The 22,721-nt window shown below is 45.9% G+C and overlaps 1 protein-coding gene across 2 annotated transcripts in view; it reads left to right on the forward strand.

Moving 5' to 3' along the window:
- Window positions 1–22,721, forward strand: part of XRCC4 (X-ray repair cross complementing 4) — a 326,880-nt gene that overhangs the window by 24,930 nt on the left and 279,229 nt on the right. The window contains exon 1 of one of the 2 annotated variants that reach the window (XM_066601898.1): window positions 14,025–14,046. The exons of the other annotated variant lie outside the window; for it this stretch is intronic. The gene's annotated coding sequence lies outside the window, so the exon portion shown is untranslated. Of the gene's footprint in view, window positions 1–14,024; window positions 14,047–22,721 lie in introns of those variants that run through there. 2 annotated transcript variants of the gene reach the window in all.

The following is a 22,721-nucleotide window of genomic DNA, read 5'->3' on the forward strand; positions in this document are numbered from 1 at the left end:
ATCTTAATCTCCCCCCTATATTTTTACATTGGGTCTCACAATGCCTTAAGACTTCACCCAGGCCAATAGTTAAAGGATTCAATGGCTGTTAAATCAAAGGCTCAATGCGGTGAAAGTAAAGTTGCCTATACACTTTCAATATTTCTTTGTTTAACACGAGTTCAGCTGACCGTTATTTCTCCCGACTCCCCCATACACCTGAATGCTTAGTTCAGCAAGGCATACATGTGTTTTTGACAGTAAGAGTTAAGTAATCAAGTTCCAAACACCTCTGATGGCAGCGGGAGGGCGGGGCTCTGAGCGATAATCATATAAAAGGGCCATTACTGACTTTACAGCCCTGGTTTTGAGGCTCTGAACCAACATAAGATTAGTTTGCGTTGGGAAACTAGAATGAACTGGCTACTATACCCACCAGGGATGAACATGGAGTTTAACTTTAAAGGGCCACTCTAGTGAATGTTTAGCATTAATTATGTAACTAGTACCTTAGTATGTATAACCCAGTAGTATTACCTTGGTTAGTTATTCCTTTCTGGAGTCCTTCTCTTCAGGTGGGTCATGTGATCTCATTCTGACCACCTGAGAATTACGTGGCTTTATGTTCTCTCAAGGAGTCAGCTTTTCAGTCATAATACCTGTGTGATATTACATTGACCCTACCACACAATGTGGTGCTGGCAGAAACTCATTTCACAGCTACTGATAATGATCACAGAGCTCCTGTCATACAGTGATAATAGAGGAGATCACAGCTCATCCTCCTGACTGCATATTCACCTAATTAAGCTACACATTATTATTATATAGAGTAGTGATGAGTATACAGAATAGTGATGTTACGGTATCCTACAAGATGATATGCCAGCCCGGGTTGCCCTAGAACTTAGACAGCAACACCTGTCCCTGCCTACTTGCCTCCACTTCTGGCTAACCCCAGGCAGGCAACTGGGCGATGGGTCCTAGTCTCGCTAGAGACCGAGGAGGGATACTGGCGTACCAATCTGGAACAGGGTAGAATACCAACAGGAAGGGCAGATGAATAAACCAACAGAAAATGCAAGCAGATCGAGGCAGATGGATAAGCTGGCAAATATAGCAAACAAGCTGAAGACCGGAGACTGACAGAGGCAGGAAGCAGACACACTGACAGAAACCAATAACTGGCAGTGAATGACCGTGCCGACTAACCACCCGCGGCCCCGGCAGCGGCCGCATGGTAACAATTGATGTTCACACTGTCCTCCTTGCAGGCAGAGATGGTACTGACTCTAGTTGGCCATCATGGTAAAGCTAACATAGTATAGAGAAGTTAAAGCAGGGAAAAATCGTAGCATCAAGATGGTGTCTGACTGCAATGCAATATACATATGAGATCTCCAAAGTGTGACAATCAGGTGATGGAAAAATTTGTTTTGTCGGAGTAGTCATTTAAAATAATTTCATTATAATACTCTAATAATACTTTATTTAGTCTAACATTACTATTATAACTTGTGTATGTCGAGTGGAAAAATGTAATCACATTAGTGTTTAATAGAGATGAGCGAGCACCAAAATGCTCGGGTGCTCGTTATTCGGGACGAACTTTTCGCGATGCTCGAGGGTTCGTTTCGAGTAACGAACCCCATTGAAGTCAATGGGCGACCCGAGCATTTTTGTATTTCGCCGATGCTCGCTAAGGTTTCCTTGTGTGAAAATCTGGGCAATTCAAGAAAGTGATGGGAACGACACAGCAACGGATAGGGCAGGCGAGGGGCTACATGTTGGGCTGCATCTCAAGTTCACAGGTCCCACTATTAAGCCACAATAGCGGCAAGAGTGGGGCCCCCCCCCCCTCCCAAAAACTTTTACTTCTGAAAAGCCCTCATTAGCATGGCATACCTTAGCTAAGCACCACACTACCTCCAACAAAGCACAATCACTGCCTGCATGACACTCCACTGCCACTTCTCCTGTGTTACATGCTGCCCAACGGCCCCCCCCCCCTCCCCCCCACAGCGCACACCAAAGTGTCCCTGCGCAGCCTTCAGCTGCCCTAATGCCTCACCACCCTCATGTCTATTTAGAAGTGCGTCTGCCATGAGGAGGAACCGCAGGCACACACTGCAGAGGTTGGCACGGCTAGGCAGCGACCCTCTTTAAAAGGGGCGGGGCGATAGCCCACAATGCTGTACAGAAGCAATGAGAAATATAATCCTGTGCCACCGCTATCAGGAGCTGCACACGTGGGCATAGCAATGGGGAACCTATGTGCCACACACTATTCATTCTGTCAAGGTGTCTGCATGCCCCAGTCAGACCGGGCTTTTTAATTCATAGACACAGGCAGGTACAACTCCCTATTGTGAAGTCCCTGTCAACCGACAGCATGGGTGGCTTCCTGGAACCCACCGGCGGTACATAAAAATATCCCATTGCAGTGCCCAACACAGCTGAGGTAGTAATGTCGTGCTTAATGCAGGTGGGCTTCGGCCCACACTGCATGCCCCAGTCTGACTGGGGTTCTTTACAAGTGGACACAGATGCATTTATAATTCCCTGTGGACCCACAGCAGGGGTGGGTGCCAGGAAGCCACCGGCGGTACATAGAAATATCCCATTGCATTGCCCAACACAGCTGAGGTAGTAATGTCGTGCTTAATGCAGGTGGGCTCCGGCCAACACTGCATGCCCCAGTCAGACTGGGGTTCTTTAGAAGTGGAAACAGATGCATTTATAATTCCCTGTGGACCCACAGCAGGGGTGGGTGCCAGGAAGCCACCGGCGGTACATAGAAATATCCCATTGCATTGCCCAACACAGCTGAGGTAGTAATATCGTGCTTAATGCAGGTGGGCTTCGGCCCACACTGCATGCCCCAGTCAGACTGGGGTTCTTTACAAGTGGACAGATGTAGGTTAAACTCCGTGTGCACCTACAGCATGGGTGGCTCTCTGGAACCCACCGGCGATACACAAAAATATCCCATTGCATTGCCCAACACAGCGGATGTAACGTCAGCTGTAATGCAGGTGGGCTAAAAATTCATTTGATTACACTGTAGGCGAGGGCCCACAAAAATTGCTGTATCAACAGTACTAATGTACATCCAAAAAATTGGCCATGGCCAACCAAGAGGGCAGGTGAAACCCATTAATCGCTTTGGTTAATGTGGCTTAAGTGGTAACTAGGCCTGGAGGCAGCCCAGTTTAACGAAAAATTGGTTCAAGTTTAAGTTTCAACGCTTTTAAGAGCATTGAAACATATAAAAATTGTTTAGAAAAATTATATGACTGAGCCTTGTGGCCCTAAGAAAAATTGCCCGTTCAGCGTGATTACGTGAGGTTTCAGGAGGAGGAGCAGGAGGAGGAGGAGGAATATTAGACACAGATTGATGAAGCAGAAATGTCCCCGTTTTGGATGGTGAGAGAGAACGTAGCTTCCATCAGCGGGTGCAGCCTACGTATTGCTTACGTATCGCTGCTGTCCGCTGGTGGAGAACAGAAGTCTGGGGAAATCCAGCCTTTGTTCATCTTGATGAGTGTTAGCCTGTCGGCACTGTCGGTTGACAAGCGGCTACGCTTATCTGTGATGATTCCCCCAGCAGCACTAAACACCCTCTCCGACAAGACGCTAGCCGCAGGACAAGCAAGCACCTCCAGGGCATACAGCGCGAGTTCAGGCCACGTGTCCAGCTTCGACACCCAGTAGTTGTAGGGGGCAGAGGCGTCACGGAGGACGGTCGTGCGATCGGCTACGTACTCCCTCACCATCCTTTTACAGTGCTCCCGCCGACTCAGCCTTGACTGGGGAGCGGTGACACAGTCTTGCTGGGGAGCCATAAAGCTGGCAAAGGCCTTGGAGAATGTTCCCCTGCCTGCGCTGTACATGCTGCCTGATCTCTGCGCCTCCCCTGCTACCTGGCCCTCGGAACTGCGCCTTCTGCCACTAGCGCTGTCGGATGGGAAGTTTACCATCAGTTTGTCCACCAGCGCCCTGTGGTATAGCATCATTCTCGAACCCCTTTCCTCTTCGGGAATGAGAGTGCAAAGGCTCTCCTTATACCGTGGATCGAGCAGTGTGTACACCCAGTAATCCGTAGTGGCCAGAATGAGTGTAACGCGAGGGTCACGAGAAAGGCATCCTAACATGAAGTCAGCCATGTGTGCCAGGGTACCTGTACGCAACACATGGCTGTCCTCACTAGGAAGATCACTTTCAGGATCCTCCTCTTCCTCCTCCTCAGGCCATACACGCTGAAAGGATGACAGCCCAGCAGCATGTGTACCCTCACCAGTGGGCCAAGCTGTCTCTTCCCCCTCCTCCTCATCCTCCTCATGCTCCTCCTCCTCCTCAACGCGCTGAGATATAGACAGGCGGGTGCTCTGACTATCCAGCGACATACTGTCTTCCCCCGGCTCTGTTTCCGAGCGCAAAGCGTCTGCCTTTATGCTTTGCAGGGAACTTCTCAAGATGCATAGCAGAGGAATGGTGACGCTAATGATTGCAGCATCGCCGCTCACCACCTGGGTAGACTCCTCAAATTTTCCAAGGACCTGGCAGATGGCTGCCAACCAGGGCCACTCTTCTGTAAATAATTGAGGAGGCTGACTCCCACTACGCCGCGCAAGTTGGAGTTGGTATTCCACTATAGCTCTACGCTGCTCATAGAGTCTGGCCAACATGTGGAGCGTAGAGTTCCACTGTGTGGGCACGTCGCACAGCAGTCGGTGCACTGGCAGATTAAACCGATGTTGCAGTGTCCGCAGGGTGGCAGCGTGCGTGTGGGATTTGCGGAAATGTGCGCAGAGCTGGCGCACCTTTCCGAGCAGGTATGACAAGTGGGGGTAGCTTTTCAGAAAGCGCTGAACCACCAAATTAAACACATGGGCCAGGCATGGCACGTGCGTGAGGCTGCCGAGCTGCAGAGCCGCCACCAGCTTACGGCCGTTGTCACACACGACCATGCCCGGTTGGAGGCTCAGCGGCGCAAGCCAGTGGTCGGTCTTCTCTGTCAGACCCTGCAGCAGTTCGTGGGCCGTGTGCCCCTTCTCTCCTAAGCTGAGTAGTTTCAGCACGGCCTGCTGACGCTTGCCCACCGCTGTGCTGCCACGCCGCGTGACACCGACTGCTGGCGACGTGCTTCTGACACATCTTGATTGCGAGACAGAGGTTGCGTTGGAGGAGGAGGAGGAGGAGGAAGGTGCTTTAGTGGAGGAAGCATACACCGCCGCAGATACCACCACCGAGCTGTGGCCCCTAATTCTGGGGGTGGGTAGGACGTGAGCGGTCCCAGGCTCTGACTCTGTCCCAGCCTCCACTAAATTCACCCAATGTGCCGTCAGGGAGATATAGTGGCCCTGCCCGCCTGTGCTTGTCCACGTGTCCGTTGTTAAGTGGACCTTGGGAGTAACCGCGTTGGTGAGGGCGCGTACAATGTTGCGGGAGACGTGGTCGTGCAGGGCTGGGACGGCACATCGGGAAAAGTAGTGGCGACTGGGAACCGAGTAGCGCGGGGCAGCCGCCGCCATCATGCTTTTGAAAGCCTCCGTTTCCACAAGCCTACACGGCAGCATCTCCAGGCTGATCAATTTTGCAATGTGCACGTTTAACGCTTGAGCGTGCGGGTGCGTGGCGTCGTACTTGCGCTTGCGCTCAAACTGTGGCACTAGCGACGTCTTGACGCTGCGCTGAGAGACATTGCTGGATGGGGCCGAGGACAGCGGAGGTGAGGGTGTGGGTGCAGGCCAGGAGACGGTAGTGCCTGTGTCCTCAGAGGGGGGTTGGATCTCAGTGGCAGGTTGGGGCACAGGGGGAGAGGCAGTGGTGCAAACCGGAGGCGGTGAACGGGCATCGTCCCACCTTGTGGGGTGCTTGGCCATCATATGCCTGCGCATGCTGTTGGTGGTGCCTCCCCAGCTGATCTTGGCGCGACAAAGGTTGCACACCACTGTTCGTCGGTCGTCAGGCGTCTCTGTGAAAAACTGCCACACCGTAGAGCACCTTGACCTGTGCAGGGTGGCATGGCGCGAGGGGGCGCTTTGGGAAACAGTTGGTGGATTATTCGGTCTGGCCCTGCCTCTACCCCTGGCCACCGCACTGGCTCGGCCTGTGCCCACACTCTCACTTGGCCCTCCGCGTCCTCGGCCGCGTCCACATCCTCTAGGCCTACCCCTACCCCTCAGCATGCTGTATTACCAGTGATTTGATTTCCCAGGCAGGAAAGAAATTGGCGCAAGGCTGCACTCAACCGTAGCTGGTTGCGTCTGATTTTTGTACGTTCTCCACGCAGCACACACGTACCCAGAGCCCTTAGGACTGAAACAGGCAGGGCAAATATACTTTCTTCCCTTTTGTTTAAAAGGATAGGCCCACTGCGTCTATTCACTGAATAATAAGTTTAATAACTGTGTTGCGACCCTGCAAAACTGTCACAGAACTTTACTGTTGCAGAGTTACTAACTGTGGCAGAGCAGGTATTTCCCAGGCAGGAAAGAAATTGGCGCAAGGCTGCACTCAACCATAGCTGGTTGCGTCTGATTTTTGTACGTTGTCCACGCAGCACACACGTACACGGAGACCTTAGGACTGACACAGGCAGGCCAAATATAATTTCTTTTCCTTTTTTGCAAAGGGAAGGACCCACTGCGAATATTCAATGAACAATAACTGTGTTGTGGCCCTGCCTACACAATTCTGTCCCTGTAGTATCAATGGAGGGTGCAATGCTCTGCACAGACGATTTTTAGAAAGAAAAAAAAATGCAACACTGCTAACAGCAGCCAGCACAGTACTGCACACGCTTAAATTTGGCCCTAGAAAGGACCGTTGAGGTTCTTGAAGGCTACACTCACTCCTAACACTCTCCCTGCCTCTATGCACCACTTCTGTCCCTAATGCCGGGTGCAATGCTCTGCACTGCCGATTTTGAGGGAAAAAAAAAAAAAAAAACACTGCTAGCAGCAGCCTGCACACAGGTAGATGTGGCCCTAAGAAGGACCTTTGGGGTTCTTGAAGCCTACACTGACTCCTAACGCTCTCCCTACAGCAGCACCAGCACGATAGTACTTTCCCTCAGCTAACTCACAAGGCATGTGTGGCGAGCCGTGGGAGGGGCCGACTTTTATACTCGGGTGACATCTGATCTTCCCAGCCACTCACTGCAGGGGGGTGGTATAGGGCTTGAACGTCTCAGAGAGGAAACTGAAAGTAACCAGATCACCGCGTGGTACTCGTTACGAGTAACGAGCATCCCGAACACCCTAATATTCGCACGAATATCAAGCTCGGACGAGTACGTTCGCTCATCTCTAGTGTTTAAATAATCTTTAGCAATTTCTGACGAGCTTTTTTCGAAAACCAAAAAGTTTTTAAAAATATATATTTATCATAGGTCACGCTCGCCGGGGCTAGCAGTCTAAAATAAAGGGGGTAAAAATACATTTGGACGGATCTTTAGGTAGACGCTTCCTGGAAATGACGAGTGTGATATATATGTAAATCTGTTGAGTCTCTTTGTAAGATGTCTCTGTACTCAAGTTCACTTCCAGGAGACAGTTGGCGTTTCATTCTCCATCCCTGTAGACACTGGATGAATTGTGCTTCTATACTTTGTCCGCTGGTAAATGGGCATTTCCAATCCTTAATTCCAGGGAGCGCTTCCTGTGACTACCATAAGACACTGTAACCTACTGTAAGCGCAGCAGCGTCCGCGGCTCCGTCTATAGATATGCGTGACAGCGGCATTTTACATTACCTCAGTGGCGTTACAGGAAGGCAACATTGCATCCATCATTTACATATTACCGGCTTTAAACAATTAATAGATTATCAGCCAAGTAGCAGACGAGGTAGCGGAAAGCATGTTAATGAGCTCTTTTTGTTCTCCGCTTTTACTTGGAGGTCTTTGTGCATTTTTGCCTTTTTCCGACTCTTTTCTTGCACATTCAATAGAGGCGCAATGCCAACAAATAAAGTTAAGTTGTTACATCAAGGGTATACAGCCAAAGCATGCAATAAGATTTTATCTGCTTTATTAAGTTATGGACTCGGGAAAATGATTAGGTTTGTCCAATTTACCTGGCGGAGCAGAAGGAATGACAGATTGGGATGAGTGGAGAGTCAGCGCTTTGTTGGGGCTGGAGAAGAGGTCACGTTACATATCAGCACTCCTACAAGAGACTCTGAAGGATCCCGCAGGTGGGAGAAGGAAGTGTTAATCAGACCTTATTCAGGGCTTTATCTGAAGTCTTCCATATCTTTTCCTTTGGCTTGTGGAAGCTAAATTAAGTAATGTTTAAAGGGAGAAAAAAAGGAGAAGCTGTTGGCTGATTTGCAATTGACAGAGGTTTCGACTGAGAACAATTCCCTTATACAGTGTCTTCTGAATAAACAAGACATGGTTGAAATTAACTTACAAAGAATATTCTATCTGGCGTTGAATGGCCGCAGGGTAGAGGGCGGAAGCCAGCGCTGTAAGATCCACTGCAGCTACTTATAACAAAGTGGCATTGATTGCTAAAAATGACTTTTCTTCATGTCATCTTCATTTCGAGCTATTCCGAGCCGCCGTGCTTGCAGGTGCCCCCGAAACCTCTATGGTTCAACGCGTCAAGCGATGGGCGTCGAGAAAGGAAGAACTGTGTTTTACTAATGAAGCGGTCATATTGAGCTTTATTCATTCGGAAGACTGTAGGGAAATGGAAAAATCAATCTTTTATTTTCTGAATGGATACAACTGTACGTACATTCATAAGGAGTACAAGACAAGCTTAGACGCGGCGATCAATGTAATGGACGCGAGCAGCGATGTTATATGTTGCAGCTTTGCCATTGTTAATCTCTTGTGTCGCACAGTCTCTGCTTTATGAATGATGTTTTCGGAATTGGCGGCCTTTAACGTGAAGCCGTGTCGATTTATTGCCGCCATTGTGCACGCTCGTCTCTAAAATTAATCTTCAGATAGTAATGGAATATGTATAGTCGTGGGATAACGGAAGCTTCCGTACAGGGTTTTGTTTAAGAGATTAAAAAATTTTTAAGGCGTTGTACCATAGTCACAAGGTGTCCAGGACACTATGCTGATTGGTGAGGGTCTCGCCCCTTAGACCCTGCCGATCTCAAGAACAGGGGGGTCCTGTGTTCCCCTCTGCCTGTCAGTCTCATGACCCCCATACTCCCCTATTTCCTGCAGCGACAACAGAGTGAATGGAACATTGGCCAAGCATGTGCAGTTGGTACTCTATTTATTTCAAAGGGGCTGATGGAAATACCCAACTACATGCCGCTCAGCTATCTTGCAGTCCCATTAAAAGTGAATGGAGCGGTAATGCGCTGAGTGACCAACGTTCCATTCAGTCTCCTCCTCACTGTAGAGGGTGCAGTAAGCTCGCATTAAGAACAAAATAGGACATTGGACCCCTGTGCTCAGGATTCTGTGTATAGGGGATGACTTGTGATCTTGGTACACCCCCTTTAAACTACCTGCAGTAAATGTTAATCACTTTTCGCCTTGCGTCTTTAGTCTATCCCCCCCAGATCATACGGGAAACAGAACCATAGATGCCTCATTCACCCTACAAGCTCGTTTTGACTTCCATCTAGGTGGTTTCCATTGGGGCTTCCATTTTTTTTTTTTTTTTTTTACTGGATGGAATAGCCCAGTCGGCTGCGCTATTCTATGCAAGGGCATCTAGTGGAAGGTTTAACTTTTTGTTTTTATTTATTTACGTTTTTACAGCAGCGTTATGTTGGTGATGGATGTCACTTAGTGGCATCCATTAAATGTATATGGCCAAACTTTCTGTAAGAGCTCCAGCTGACAGAAACCCCAGAAGCCAAATAAGGGCACAGTGTGAAAAGCAATACATAAAAGGTTATTCTGTTAACCTTGCCAATATAGCTCTCTGAGGGTTTGTTTTTTTGCATAGCGGGTCCCATGTCCTCCTTTCTCCTCAATGTGGGATTACTGCATCCCCTAATATGAGGACGAGACTGAATGGAACGTTGGCCGCTCATTCCCTTTCAATGGGATTGCAAGATAGTCGAACGGCTGTGCTAGGGTTTGTTTTTTGCATTATTCTGTGGTACCATTTAATAATTTACCATATAATATACTGAAAAACTTTTAAACATTTCTAAGCAGAGTGTAGTCGGTAAAAAAGCAAAATCGCGCCATTTTGAGGTGTCTCGTTTCTATGTCAAAAACACTATAGCAAAAATGACATAAAAGCTTCCTTTTGTGGATCACTGCGATTACAATACCAAATCTATATAGTTTTATTTTTGTTATCCTACTTTTAAAAACAAAAATATCTTTAAAAAAATTTCTGTCCATCTTCTGACCACCAGAACTTTTTCTTTACTTTTCTGTTGATTCAGCTGTGCGAAGGCTTGTCTCTTGTGAGAGGAACTGTGTTTTATATTTCTATTGGTAGTATTTTGGGGTACATATGACTTTTTGATCACTTTTTGTCACATTCTTTACTTGAAGATGGGGTGACCAAAAAGCACAATTCTGGAGTTATGTTTTTGTTTTGATGACGACGGTCACCGTACGTGAATAGGACTGATCTGCAGTATCAGATGCAGCTATTTCAAAATGTATGGAGCTCTGCATGGTAAGGGGAAACGGGCAGATGATGATCTGGGTGCCAGCGGTCATACCCCCACTGATCTCATATTGATGGCCTATCCTAACGAAAAGCCATCAGACTCAGAGACCTGGAAAACCCCTGAGAACCTGCAGATTTTTGACTTTAAGGGTGAGAACAATATTTTGATTTTTCTTCTTTGCATTGTGATAGCCATGCCCTTTTTTCGATGCAATGTAGCTGCACAAGGCTTTCTTTCATGAGGGAGGAGTTATACTTCATGTTGGTGCCATATGTTTTTAAAATATACATGGAGCGTTTAATTTATATCTTCAAAAATGTGTAGAAGAAAAGCAATTGCGCTCTTCTGCTGCGGGGGTATTGCCATCCACTAACAAATGGGTGTATTTTACTTCTTCAGACTTCTCTTTTAATAAACATTTTTTAAATCAAATAGATTTTTTTTTCTCCATTTTTTAAAAAACATTTTATACATTTATTTACGTAAGTGTCCTAACTACAGGGAATATGTCAGACTGTGGTTTTACAATGGATCACGGACTGCTGCCCATACAAGGTTTGAGCTCCCATCTTTTCACTGGGATTCCATGTGACTCGATCAAAGGAGCGTCTTCCAAGTCTCACACTTTGTGTGCCGCATATAAAAGTTTAGCTTTCTCACATAGTGGGCAGGGTAGCCGTGTGGGTACTTCTGATAAGTATGTTGGTTGTGTGGGCACTATACAAGTGTTGTACTAAGATTAACCCTTTCCAATCCACTGTCTGACCTCTGAAGACATTATGATTTAAGGCTGTACAGCTCCGATGTTGGAAGGCGTCCGAGGTTTTCTTACTGTATATTGCCAGCCTCTCTGCTGTCGGAGCCTATCCAACCTGTCACCTCATGCAGTACTGGCTTTAGCCAGCATATAGCGCCATTGTATAACGTCAGAAAATGAGTAAGCCCCCTAGAAAAACCAGGATACGAATTGGATTGGAAGGGGTTAAGTGTGTTTGCAGTCGTTGTCTTGCTGCAGAATACTTTTGGTGCCAATCGGATGCCTTGCTGATGGTATTGCATGATGGGTAGGTACCTGCCTTTGTTTCTAGGCATTGATAACACCATTAATTTTGACTAAATCCCCAACTCCGTTTGCTTAAATGTAGCCGCAGAATTGTATGAAACCTCCACCATGCTTTACTGTTGCCTCTGACACTCATGTACCAGCTCTTCGGTGAACAAACTGCTTTCTGTTGCAGCCAAATATATTTCAGATTTTGACTCGTCAGTCCACAGCACCTGCTGCCATTTTTCTGCAACCTAATTCCTATGTTTTTGGGCACAGTTGTGTTAAATAACCTTCTTTCGACATGGAAGGTATGCATTTGGGCCACAATTCTTCCATAAAGACCACTTCCCTGAACAATAGTTGAGTGTACCTGGATCCCACTGGTTTCTGCCAGGTCTGAGCTTATGACACTGCTGGACATATGGCAATTTCAAAGAGAAGTAAGCACAATGTGTTCTTTATCTGCTGCACTAAGTTTCCTTGGCCGACCACTGCATCTACGGTCTGCATCACTGCAAAACTCTTGAAACTCCAGTCTTCTTTGAAATCTTTGCCTGGGAGAGACCTTGCTGATGCAGTACAACTAGCTTGTGTCTTATTGCTGTGTGTACTCTTGCTATAAGCTGTGACTTGAAACTGTCTTCCATAACCTCGCCTTTTGTAGCAGAGTTTAGCTGTTCCTCACCCAGTTTTAAGCCTCTTACACATCTGTTTGTTTTAGTTAATGACCGTTTTTCAACCTACATATGAAAAAAATGATCATTATCATCTGTTTGGTATGATTGGTTAACCATTGTTGTTAGCCGTTTAGTCGTTCACAACCCTCGGCGACCCTAAAGGCAAGCTCCCTCCATGTTTTTCGGTTTTGCACTGCTTCTTTCTGTTGTGTGATATCCATGCCAGTATCAGCCATTGTGTCCTTTGGCGGCCGGGTCTTCTTTTGCCACTGATCTGTCCAAGCATTATAGATTTTTCTAGGGACTCTGCTCACATTACACATCCAAAATCCGTGAGTCTGAGCCTGGTCATCTTCCCTTCCAGTGATTTATTGGGTATTATACGATTCAGGACTTCTCTGTTTGTTCCTCTCGACGTCCAGGGTAAACGCAGCAGCTTTCACCAGCATTACAGCTCAAACACATCAATCCTCCTTCTATCAGCTTTATTCGCAGCCCAGCTATCACATCCATACATGGCTATGGGGAAACCGGTGGTTTGCACCATTCTGCGTTTAGTTGCGATGCCGATATCCCTACTTTTCCAGATTTTGTCCATGTTTAGCATCGCGCTTCGCCCCAATGCTATCCTACGTTTTATCTCTGGCATAGATTTTCCATAAGTCTTTCACGCATTCTATGGCCTCATTTATTTGAATTGGGCCATTTTTTGCAATTGTCATGATTTTCGTTTTCCTTAAATTCAGTTAGAGGCCCATTTTTTCCCTTTCAGTTTTAATCTTCCATATCAGCTGCTTCAGACCTGCTTCTGTTTCTGCAAGCTTAACCGAGGTTAACCATACAGCTGACTCTTAATTCTACAAAATCCCTGACTTTGTGTAAATACACCTAGATGAATTGATGCTGTTTTGAAGTCGAAGGGCGGCCACACCAATAATGATTTGATTCAGATTTCTCTTTTGTTCATTCACTTTGTATTTTGTTAATTGACAAAAAGAAATGAACACTTCTATTTCTGAAAGCTTTCTTGCTTCGCAGCATTTTGTCCACTCCTGACTAAAACCTTTGCACAGTCGTTTACATTGGAGAGACCTGTACTCATGGCTTCCTGTCCGGAGTGCCGTATCTGGAAGAAGGGAACCCCCAATTCTTCTGATAGGTGGGATTTAGAGGAAGCCACACTTTTTGATATGTGTCTCAGAAATCCTACAGAAGGTGTTGGTGTTATATAACGATTCATTGTGGCCAGTGGGAGTTATTCAATCTTACAACGGGGCCCTCGGACCAAAAAAAAGACACTATAAAGTGGCCCAGTTCACCAGGCAGGTGCTGGAAGCCCCCGTCTAAAAAATGGTAGTAATGACGAGTGCCGCTCGGTAAGCAGTAGGAGCCCATTTGTGCTCTACATTGATTTGGCGAGAAAGTGATGTTACACTTCAGAATGGGTGATGACAGACCAGGAAATACTTTGTAGTTCTCTAAGCCGTAATGAATCTGTCGGTGCAGACAGTGGTTGAAGTGCAGACGCCGCCTGCAAGAGGCCGTGAAGTTAGTGCCAGCACCATGTCACTCACATGGAAGCAGGCTGATATAATGTATGTCTAATAGACAGGAAGAAGTAGTCACCACAGTGTGGGATGTGAACCACCCTGGACCAGTAAGGGTGTCAACTATCAGGTTCTGAAGCAAGTGGAACAGGAATTGTCATACCAGCAAAACTACAGTGTAAGTGATATATCCTCATGAGATATGTTATAAAAACAGCTCACATATACAGGAACCATGTCAGATTTTCCTAGTTAAATAATTGGGTAGTACCAGTGAGTATTGCCGGGGTCGGCATGTCTCACAAGTGGCACACCCATTGTATTCTGAATAGTTCATATCATACCGAGTCACTACTGAGGAATCTGCATACACCTTGTGTAATTAGCATCAGGGTAGATGTAGAATTCAGGTTTTGCATGTATCTAGGATGTTTCAGATGAGGCTGTCTAGCAGCCTTCCTATCAGCAGGATGTGAGTGACAACATTACCTGAATGGGCGTGGGAACACTACTTAACAAATCATGCGGGTTTTAGGATAAGCCATTTTTTTACCCCAGAAATCATGAACTCTCTTTTTAGAGAAAAATAATCAAAATTTAGGGAAAAAAATTCAGTTTTTCCTAATTTTCATTTGCTGTCTTTTGAGATCGTTTGTTTTATGCGTAATATTTACCTCCAAAATGAATCCTTCAATTCTCCTGTGTGTAGTGATGTCATACATACATGTATATTGTAATGTGTGATGTCACCATAGCAGCAAAAACAAAAAGCCAATTTTAGTTATAAATGGCTCTCGCTCATCTGTACATGGATGGTAATCATCCAAGTACAGAATTTGAATTCTTTTTTTTCTTTGTAGTAAAGGCGTAACAGAAAGTAGGGTAGGAACAGGGTAAATTTTGTGCTGGGGGTAATGGTTGTATGTTTGGCGCAACATACATTCTGTGTGACAGGAACACATTGAAGGGGTTGTACCAGAATTTCACATTATCCCCTATCCACATGATATGGGATCATTTGCTGATCTCACCGATAAGACCTTGGCCCATTTTGAGAACAGGAGTCCTGTGTCCTGCTCTCCTGTCACTACAGGCGTTGTTTTTCCCCTGCAGTGGCATCACCCTGAACCGGACGCTGGCCGCACATGCATGGTCATTACGCCATTTATTTCAATGGGGCTGACAGAAATGCCCGAGTGGGTCCCGCTCGGCTAACTCAGCAATCGTGTTGAAAGTGAATGGTGTGCTTGCCTGACCATCAGTTAATTCAGTCTCCTTCTCACTGCGGGGGGGGGGGTGCAGTAGCCTTGCAATGAGGAGGACGAAGGACATAGGACACCCGCTCTTGAGATTGGCAGCGGTCTCAGCCTCATCCATCAGAAAGTTATACCCTATCAAGCAACAATATATCCCACCATAACGGCACATGCTGAACCAACCTGAAGACAACCCCCTATTTGAATTCCATGTGACCTAAACATTAGATGGTCTCTGCGAAACACAATACTTTTAGGGTTCTGTTCACATCTGTGTCGGAAGCCTAATTTGAAGCCACTACTACAGATTTTTGTCACATCTGATGAGAAAAATATAGCTCTGTGTAGCGCTGGTTTTCTCATCAAAACAATGGACATCTCAGCGGAATGTTCTGAAACTTCTCAGGTAAAAGTTGCACTGTGATTGGCTGCTATGAGCAACAAAGAACTTTTTTCTTTAAGACCGTTTTGATAAATGAGGGCCATCTCATTATTAAAAAGTGAATCTATTATGTTGAAAATGCAGTCCGAACTCCAGGCAACAGGTTTTTGCACAAAATGATCATTCATTCATTCATTCATTTAAAAGGAACCTGTCCCCTGCCCAAAGCATCATAAACTAACTGACTAGTGGTGCTGTTACTCGAGGTGACAGGGAGGCGGGTGCTGTATTTCTTTATACTCTCCTGCTTCCAGCAGTGCCGGACGCTGAACTTCACACGCTGCATGTAAATCGGACTCTTTTCAGAGTCCCGCGTGAGTGCTCTCCCGTAGACTTGTACAAGAGAGCATGCGTGCGCGGGACTCTGAAAAGAGTCCAATTTTCGTCCTTCCATCCTGGATTTAGGAGTCCAGTAGGCAGTTCTGCTTAGTGATTGACGGCTCTCTGTGTATGCACACTTGTACAGGGGAGACTGTCAATCACCAAGTAGGACCGCCCACTGGACTCCTGATCCCTGAATTGCAGTTTTACTATGTATATCATTTTACTTTTTAGCACTGTTGCAGCTCAGGTTAGCACAAAAAACTCAATGGCTGTCAAAGCAGGCAATTTAAATTAACAAGATGATCTCAGTGGGACCATGTTATTCACGCATTAATTTAAGAGGGGGATGAGCGTGAAGGGGTTACATATATGTATATTATAAAAAGTAAAATGCAGAAATTAAAATGGTTTTTCACTCTTTCTGTAGCCTCTTTTTTTTTTAAAAAGAGTAGTAAAACAAATCAGTGAACTTGTCTCTGTGTTAAGTTCCCAGGAGCTGCTTCAAGTCTTATTGTGCAGCTTAATGAAATCAACTCCCTTTCCCAGTTTTAAGCCTGAATGAGCGTCTATGGTTTTCCCATTAACGCTGGTCGGGTTGCATGTTAAGCGTGATTTACGGCATCTGTTTATGTTGAGCATCACTGAGATTGTAATAATAAACGGAAAGCTGAAAAAATACATCAAGCAGATTTTTACTTCTTTGAGGGCATTCTCTTGTCTTGGAGACACTTTGTGTTTTCTGCGATGCATAAATCCATGGGTCGCCCTCTAAGGGTCATGCGTGACCCACAGAACTCGGAGACCTTGTTTTCTGGCTGTTTATATGTAGAAGCCTTTCTCTTTCTGGTATGCAGTAGTGTCGGAGCTTTTACTCTTTTGACCTACCATCATTCTCCACTGTTAGTGATTTATGTGAAACTTCCCTTTTATACCAAAAAATATGATTTTCATATTTCTTTAAGGTTTTGCTCACCCAAATGTGTAAATTCTGCTTCTTTACATTGGGATAATCAGATCTGCGTTTTTCAGACATGCGTATAAAAACACAGCATATCTAATTTTGGTGCATATTAGGTGCATACCGGTAATACACATGATTATATTCTATGGGTGCATAAAATATGCAGTGAATACACATGTTGCATTCATATTTGCTGTGCATTGCTTATTATGCACTGTGGCAAGTTGAAGTTACTCTCCTACTTTTTTTTCATATACCGCAAAGTACATTACATTAAAAAAGTCTATTTCTCCATACCCCCGCCAGAGTAAGAGTCTATGGTCATCCTCCCTATCAGATTCGAGGCTTTCACTGGTCCACACTGGACCTCAGGCTTGCAACCCTTTCAGTTCTGCTGGACTGTCAACTTCCACTTGAGTGTGGTAGGAACTGATCCTTTTATCTTAGTTCCTGCTATACCTGCAGGTATTCTCTCTCTCTCTTAGGCACCAGAATGCCTGTCTATAGCCCCCTACAGGCCATTCTGTGTACTATACTCCTACAGCACGTAAAACACCACCAAAATACGCTCGTGTGAGCTGTAAATCTTTGCTCTCCAAAAACACACAAATTTCTGGCCTTCTTTCGACACATAGACTAATAGCCACTCTTGGCACATACGTGCATTTATCAGTATTCTGTATTACGCTTGGGGTGCATTCACACAGAATGGTTTGGTTACGGTAAAAACCACACCAAAAAACGCACTGGTAAATTCACATATGGTTTTGGTGCATTTTAACGCAAGTGCAGCAGAACCACAGCAAACATGCACACACTTTTACTGCTGCAGCTTTGATGCGTTTTTTACCGCAACTAATCCGCTCTGTTTGAATGCCCCCTAATATTCCAACTCCATTTATGATTTTATCTCAATTTTTTTTCCTTCTCTTATGGCCACACTGTTGATTTTAAGAGTGAATTTCCATATGGAAGAAATATCAGCCACAGATGTCACAGCAATACTCCATCAAAATGGAACTCCGACTCTGTTCTGTTTTTTTTTTTGGATGCATTGCGTTTTTTTTGTTATAAGCATAAATGATGTCACAAATAATACCATACAATGTACAGCAGTATCAAAGTATACAGGAGAATATATTTGGAGGTTAACACTATAGTTTGTTCGTTTTAAATCTTACAATGTTGTCAAACAAAGACTCGCAATATAGAATTTTTCCGAAATTTCCTCAGAGTATATTGACAACAAATATTGTGTCTGCTCATCTCTCCCATAAATACCAGATTTACCTTGAACTGCTGCTAAAGTGCCTTCCATTCTGCAATTATTAACACAATGAATCAACTCGGACAAAGAAAGAACTTCTGAACTTTTCCAACATTTTGCTGTAAAAGCTTTTGCTGCCACTAGAATGTGAAAGGCTATTTATTTTTGATTTGTCGCCTGATCTACTACCTGTGTATGCAAAGTAGTTGTTCCAATCAAAAATCTATTCCCTGGCAACATAGGCCGGGCTCACATGGGTTTACTTGAATTGCGTATTACGCACGTGATGTGTGCATGTATAACATGCTGCACATTGCGGCAATTCATATACATTGATTTCTGCTGTTGCAGTCACATTAGAGTTTTTTAATTGTGCGCAATACGTGCATAAAAAAGAATGCAACATGTTCTATTTTACCGCATGTTACACGGGAGAAAGCCCTATTTTTTTCTGTGGGTGTGTATGACAACGCAGCACATACGCAATTACATGTGTGCGTCATTTATATACAATGTCGCTGAGCGACAAGGAGGGAAATAAAAAAAAAAAAAAAACAAGAAAGCCTGTGCATGACAGCATGCTTGATATACGCTGGCCCAGACCGCTGTTAAACATTGCATTTTATACTGCGGTCATGTGAGCCCAGGTTACCTAGGTTGGCTTTTTTTCAGGTGTTCTCTCATAGACTTCAGTATAGAAAAAAAATACCTGAAAAAAATTTCATGCGTATATAAAAAAAGCAGCGACCAAAAATGCATGAAACTGTTGTTTTTATAAGGCTAGAAAGAGCCACAAAAAGTCTTTGTGGATGAAGCTTAAGGGGAATCTGTCACCATGTTTTTGCAGCTCTCACTGGGAGCATCATAAAGGTAGGGACTGTCACACTGATTACACTATGTCTGCTGTGTGTACACTTGATTAGTAGCAGCAGGCTGGCCACACCCACCTCACCCTCCAGCTCTCTCTATGCACAGTAATAAGCAGCTGTCAAGCATTAGCTGGAGGGCAGGGTAGGTGGAGCTAGCCTGCAGCTCACGAATATCCAGGACTACTTCCAGTTGTCCTCTAAGCTGATAAAATGTAAGTTTCACCCAAACTACTTCACAGAATCACACAGCAGACGTATCACTGACAGGCACTACCTTGTGCTGCCCTCAGAGAGGGGTAGAAAAAAATGGTAACAGTCTCTTTAACCCTTTCCAATCCAATTTGTATCCTGGTTTTCCTAGGCGGCTTACTCTTTTTCTGCTGTTATACAACGGCGCTATATGCTGGCTAAAGCCAGTACTGCATGAGGTGACACATTGGATAGGCTCCGACAGCAGAGAGGCTGGCAATATACAGTAAGAGAACCCCGACGGATGTCTTCCAACATCGGAGCTGTACAGCCTTAGGGTGCGTTCACACGAACGTATATCGGCTCGGTTTTCACGCCGAGCCGATATACGTTGTCCTCATGTGCAGGGGGGGAGGCTGAAAGAGCCCAGGAGCAGAAACTCAGCTCCCGCCCCCTCTCTGCCTCCTCTCCACCCCTCTGCACTATTTGCAATGGGGAGAGGTGGAACGGGGGCGGGGCTAATTCCCGGAACTTAGCCCCGCCCCCGTTCCGCCTCCTCTCATTGCAAATAGTGCAGAGGGGCGGAGAGGAGGCAGAGAGGGGGCGGGAGCTGAGTTTCTGCTCCTGGGCTCTTCCAGCCTCCCCCCCGCACATGAGGACAACGTATATCGGCTCGGCGTGAAAACCGAGCCGATATACGTTCGTGTGAATGCACCCTTAAATCATAATGTCTTCAGAGGTCAGACAGTGGATTGAAAAGGGTTAAGGGTATATTCACATGACAGATTCTTCGGAGTCCAGATGTGACGCAGAATTCATGCGACTCTGCATCCCATTACTTTCACTGGGATTCCGCTACATAGTCTCTATAGCATGGAGTTTGTTCTGCACACGGATTTCAAATCCATATATGGGGTAAATCAATGACATGCCACTTCTTGACACATTCTGTGCGATGTCCTGTGCAGAATTTGTGTAAGGAATTTTGCACACAGATTTGCACAAAGGTCTAAATCTGCAGATCGGCAGTCTTCTGTAACCAGAGCCGCAGCAGAGATCGGCAGTCTTCTGTAACCAGAGCCGCAGCAGAGATCGGCAGTCTTCTGTAACCAGAGCCGCAGCAGAGATCGGCAGTCTTCTGTAACCAGAGCCGCAGCAGAGATCGGCAGTCTTCTGTAACCAGAGCCGCAGCAGAGATCGGCAGTCTTCTGTAACCAGAGCCGCAGCAGAGATCGGCAGTCTTCTGTAACCAGAGCCGCAGCAGAGATCGGCAGTCTTCTGTAACCAGAGCCGCAGCAGAGATCGGCAGTCTTCTGTAACCAGAGCCGCAGCAGAGATCGGCAGTCTTCTGTAACCAGAGCCGCAGCAGAGATCGGCAGTCTTCTGTAACCAGAGCCGCAGCAGAGATCGGCAGTCTTCTGTAACCAGAGCCGCAGCAGAGATCGGCAGTCTTCTGTAACCAGAGCCGCAGCAGAGATCGGCAGTCTTCTGTAACCAGAGCCGCAGCAGAGATCGGCAGTCTTCTGTAACCAGAGCCGCAGCAGAGATCGGCAGTCTTCTGTAACCAGAGCCGCAGCAGAGATCGGCAGTCTTCTGTAACCAGAGCCGCAGCAGAGATCGGCAGTCTTCTGTAACCAGAGCCGCAGCAGAGATCGGCAGTCTTCTGTAACCAGAGCCGCAGCAGAGATCGGCAGTCTTCTGTAACCAGAGCCGCAGCAGAGATCGGCAGTCTTCTGTAACCAGAGCCGCAGCAGAGATCGGCAGTCTTCTGTAACCAGAGCCGCAGCAGAGATCGGCAGTCTTCTGTAACCAGAGCCGCAGCAGAGATCGGCAGTCTTCTGTAACCAGAGCCGCAGCAGAGATCGGCAGTCTTCTGTAACCAGAGCCGCAGCAGAGATCGGCAGTCTTCTGTAACCAGAGCCGCAGCAGAGATCCGCAGTCTTCTGTAACCAGAGCCGCAGCAGAGATCCGCAGTCTTCTGTAACCAGAGCCGCAGCAGAGATCCGCAGTCTTCTGTAACCAGAGCCGCAGCAGAGATCCACGGCTCTCTTCTAAATCAAGTTTGTTACCCCGATAAGCAGTTCATCATCATCATCATCTTCAATGGACTGTGGTTATAAGTCTGCATACTATTTCATTACCTTTTATGTGCTTTTTTCCAGTGGTGTATACAATAGATATGCTGTACTAACACCTTGTCAGGAGATGTCATTACACGGAATAAGAGGTTCTACCTGAAATTCTACCCATTAACAACACTTTCATTTGTTAGTACATCAAAAAGCTCATATGTTTCCCATTTAAGGGCTCCTTATCTTCCAATCTCTCTTCCCCTTTTTCCTGGCAGTTGCTGTCCTTGTCGCTGCTGCCGTCCACCTGACACCTGATTCTCTTCAAGAACGTATCACACGACTGATCTTTCTGGATAATCTGGGAATCTTTTAGCTCTACCTTTGATCAGTGGCAATAGCCCAGTCAGTCCAATTGGCTGTCAGCTAAGTGGAGCTTTTCTTTCAGCAATCTCTTAGATAGAATAGGAAAAATATAGTACTGTCAAAAATCTCCCGTATGTCATGCTTTGTATTTTGGATCTTTTAAGTTCAGAGTGTTATAGATTGGCAATTTTTTTTTCCCCAAAGAAGCTATTTGCAATTTTTTGTGCTTTCAAGTAACAGCACTTCGTAAAATGAATATTATCTATCCTCTCTAAGCTACAATATTAGTGGCAAAGCTACGTTCACACCACATTTGGCTTATATGCCATGAAAATTTCACAATTTAGGCAAGAAAAATGCTACTCATGCCCTCATCATCTGCTATCTAGACTACTGCAACATCCCTCACTGTGACCTTCATTCCAATTCCCTTGACCCCCCCCCCCCAGTCCATTCTCAACTCTGCGGCCTGGCTTAACCAACCCCCCACCCAACCACTCCCAACCCAACCCCCCACTCCCCTTCTTTGTGTTACTCTTCTGCCTCTCCCCTTTGTCAATATCTTCAATGGCTGCCTATCAACCAGAGAACCTAGTTCAAGTTATGTATTATCAGTGACAAACAAAGCTGTCCACAATATGTCCCCTCCATACATCTCTGACCTGATATCCTAATACCTCCTCACACATATCCTCCTCTACTCTCCCCTAGTGTGCTCCTCACATAATCATCTGCAAGATTTCTCCCATGCATCAACTAATTGGAACTCACTAGCTCAACCCATCAGACTCTCCACCACCTTGGAAAGTGTCAAAGGGCACCTGGAAACCCACCCCTTCAGACAAGCCTACAACCTCCAGTAACCCTGCTGCCAACACAAGATGAGCACATCCTACCCTCACCCACTGTCTCCTTCCCCTATACACTGGAAGCCCTTGTGGGCAGGGTCCTCTCTCCCTCCATATCAATTTCTTAGTCATTTAGTGGATGTTTACTATATAACTATATATATATATATATATATATATATATATATATATAGTAAACTGAGTATATTAGTACTCAGTATAAGCAGTTTATATGTTGCACAATGTAGTTTAACCCTATTCT

This window comes from Eleutherodactylus coqui, chromosome 5 (genome assembly GCF_035609145.1).
Source record: "Eleutherodactylus coqui strain aEleCoq1 chromosome 5, aEleCoq1.hap1, whole genome shotgun sequence".
NCBI lineage: Eukaryota > Metazoa > Chordata > Amphibia > Anura > Eleutherodactylidae > Eleutherodactylus > Eleutherodactylus coqui.